Genomic DNA, 4,049 nt, shown 5'->3' on the forward strand with positions numbered 1-4,049 from the left:
TAAACACACATTGTTGCTTTGCAGTGTGAATGCTGGGTGAATTCAGGGTCGAGGTAGGAGCGAGGCACGCTCGACACGCCGATTCCGCTCGCATCCAAGTACGAATCGACTGTACAGGCGCCATAGCATAAACGATAATTAGTAGGCATGTGCCGATGTTATCGAATATTATCACAGCATCGTACTGGAGAGGCAGCTGATAAACAGGGTTATGGGTTTGCTACGTTTCAGCTGTCCTTCAGTTGGACACTCTTCATTTCAGGAGCACAAACGCTGGCCAAAATAATTTTTTAAAAAGCAGCCTACCCAGGCAGGGTGCCAATAGTATTAAGCAGCTACGGTAAAAAATACTGCTATAGACTGGACGTTGGATTATCTGCGCATGGCTATGTGTATGCGTCAGAATGAATGTCGGATTATGAAAAGAGGAGCGCGCGCGCATGCGTGTGTGTGTGTGTGTGTGTGCGTGTGTGTGTGCGCGTGCGTGTGTGTCTTTGCATAACTGAAGTGTGTGACTCAGACGCACACCGAACCCACGTCCCCCATCTGGAGCCGACACTTTTCATCTGTCTCCAAGAGCTAAGCTACAATTTGGCTCTAAATTTAGCCCGTTAATCGCCGCAATGACGGTTGGAGAGAAGAAAAGACACAACAGAAAAAGGATAGAGAGACAAAGAATGGTGAAGAAGAACGGGGCAAAGAGGAAGAGGAGAGGTGGAACGCAAAAGAAACAAAGAGCAAGCGACGCGAGGGGCAGAAATGTTTCAGCAAGTTGTAATTAGTTTGTGGCGAACAGTACACACGCTAGCTGATAGCGAAGCGTAAATCGAGTGGCTCAATGAGGCATGACTAACACACACGCACACACGCGCACACACACACACACACACACACACACTCATACACAATGCATGTTTTCCTACAAGGACTGGCCCAAACAGAAACCAACAGATGTTGGGAACAGAGTTGTTTCTCACTGTTACCATGGCAACTGTGTTACCATTACAAGGTACATAAGAGACACATTTACATTAGCATTGTTCCGTCTGACTGGAGCGACCCTTTGGTTCGTCAGCTCAAATCGGCAGAAGAAATACGAGACAAATAAATTTTACACCACAGCATGACCACAAATCAACATCATGACATAAACACAATTTCAGTTACAACCTGATGGGGTTAGCGAGCTAGCTGTGCTCTTCTGTGTACATAAGACACCACATGATTAAAGATCAAATAGAGTATGTTTAGGTTAGCAAACAATAACCTCTGAACGCAACTAGGAACGCCACTTATTCCTATTGATGGGACACCTATTGAAGTACACTGTGGAGCGAAACTGTGTCTGTACAATAGTGAGGACTGGTTCGCCTTCAAAAACACTGTACTTCTACTTTGATATGTAGTCTTTGTAAAGTTAATGTATTCATATATATTGTGGCGTAATACTGAATGAAACACAATGAGCATAAGAACGATTGCCCTGTGCGCTAAACCGATAAATCCTAAATTGTTTTACTCAAACCCATGATGGAATGGTTACCGACTCACATCACAGTTATTACCCACAACTGCTGGCTAACAAAAATACAATATGAAAATCAATTTAAACACCATTGTAACACGTTAACATTCGCAAAGACGACAATCCTACAAAATATTATGTAAAAGTGTTTTGGAGATCCTACTGTGAGCTAAGTTTAGATAACTTAATCTCCCTAGCTAACAATCTTCCAGATATCATTAAGTTAATGGTAACTAAAGGCAACGTGATTAAATGAGAAGAACTTCACAAAAACCTTATCTATAACATGCTATAAACTTACTCGTACGTGCACATAATATGAAAAATGTTTTCATCTCTTACTAGACCAGCTACATAATAAGCAATAACGTCCGGTTATATCTTTAGGCTACACAATTTTAGACCAAAATATTACAATAAGAAAATAATGTTACTCACTCTCACTCATCTTCTATACTGCTATTCAGGGTCGCGGGGACCTGGAGCCCATCCCAGGAGACTTAGGGCACGAGGGAGGGTACACTCTGGGCAGGGTGCCAATCCTAATGTTGTTACTATTATCCATTAATATAAAGTATTAAATGTTTTAATAGCAATAACCTTTTGAAGAAACCATAGCCAGTTAGCAATAGCCTCCAGTGGTAACTGTACCTTAAAGAAAAGTATCTTACTAGATTTAACTTTACAAAAGTTTTTTGCTTGTTTGTTGGTATTTTTTACTAACACACGTGTGCATGTTGAGAAATGAAACAGATCAGCAGCATACTGTGCAGGACTGATAGCTCCGCCCCCTAATGCCATTTATTGGCTGCCGTTCCTGTCGATCTCGAGCTGGATCCGAGAACTGTTGCTGGGTCTTTCAGGAGTTGGAACAATGGCTAACTAGAAAAGCACAGTTTTATATAAACAGATCTTTCTGCAAAAGTTTTTACACCCTCATACGCACACTTTTACATGCAATGTGGCAACATTTTGGATTTAAGATTCTGGATGTTTTAAAAGGCTGGGTTAAAAAAAAAAAGCAGGACCAGAGAGATTCCTTATCACTTGCATGCAGGCGCCCAAATCACACGGCGTCCACTTCTTTACAACTACCTTAACGTTGAGACAACATCTGCAAGTTTTATGTGGAGACAAAAACCACATTTATGAAAGTGCAAGCTTATATACTGTCTGCAGTTTCATCTCGGCTGTGGTGTATGAGAGCTCCAGTACAGCAGGTGGCGCTGTTGAGATTTCATGAAAATGTCCACAACTACAGTAAGAAGAGATCGCCACCTGTCACAATTTTGGAATAAATCAGGTTGGACACACTTCAACCTTTAGTCAACCTTTTGTAAAGATTTTAGCACTGCCCCCTACAGCACTGGAGCACTTATACCAACCCATAAAGTGAACTCGTAGCAGCCGTCGCAGATGTCGTCTCCTCGTCATGTATTCTGAGGTTTTAAGTTGGATTAAAATTGCTACCTAACTTTATTTACATGCAAAAGCTCTTCATCAGGTACTTGAAGTAATACCGTGACTTTTTTACCTCTGAGGCCGAATTCGGTCAAAGCTGCAATGTTTCAGTTCCTTTAAAATAGTATAGTGTGTATTTAACAGCAATCATAGTGACACTGTAAATTGCACCGTACAGTACAGTAGGCATGTGCCGATCATCATGTATATGTAATTATAATATTCAAAATGCATGATGTTGTAACTGTTGATAATGAGATCTCATAGCTAGCATGTTTTCTTGATGTTCTATGTTTTAAGAGCCATATTTGTGTTTGTATATTACCAAAAGCTGTTTCTCTGGTTACATAGCTAGCTAACACGATAAAACCTGACGTCGTCTCCATCTTCATACTCAAGTAAAGTTCTAGTACTGAAGAAATCCGAAAGCTGCTAAGTGATTTTGATCCGGTTGTCAATGAATCGGCGAGTTACTATAAATTGCGTAAAAAAAGGTTGTAAACATGTACCTGCTAATTCTGCTAAAATACAAGTTTGTTCAAGATTCAAGATTCAAATAACTTTATTAATCCTAGAGGGAAATTGCTTAATATGCTGATCTAAAATGCTGATCTAAATAGCTAGCGATAACCTCATATGAGAACTTTATGCTAGCAAAAAACTGTGGTAATTAGTTAGCAATCATGAACCTCATGGGGTAAAGTTAGCTAGCTAATAATAATAATGTTAAAATTTAGATTTAGCTTGCTAGCCATGCCCTTATATGATAACCTTATTTAGCTAGCAAAAACCTTCTGTGATATCTTTAGCTAACTAGCCATAACCTCCTGAGGTATCATTACTTACATAGCAATATTCTCCCTTAATTCTACAGGTCAAAATGTTGATTTTTTTAAAAATAACTCAACAAACCCATTCTTCCCAGAAACACAAGTGTGTTCTTTACATTCTTCCCATACAGTGTTTGTTGCTAGCTAGAGGTAATGAGCTGTGTAGGAGTTTTGGCTAAAAAGAGGAACTTAGGAAGTTAATAAAGACAGGCAACATTAGATTCCAAAAGTAT

This window comes from Clarias gariepinus, chromosome 25, assembly GCF_024256425.1.
Source record: "Clarias gariepinus isolate MV-2021 ecotype Netherlands chromosome 25, CGAR_prim_01v2, whole genome shotgun sequence".
Taxonomy (NCBI): Eukaryota; Metazoa; Chordata; class Actinopteri; order Siluriformes; family Clariidae; genus Clarias; species Clarias gariepinus.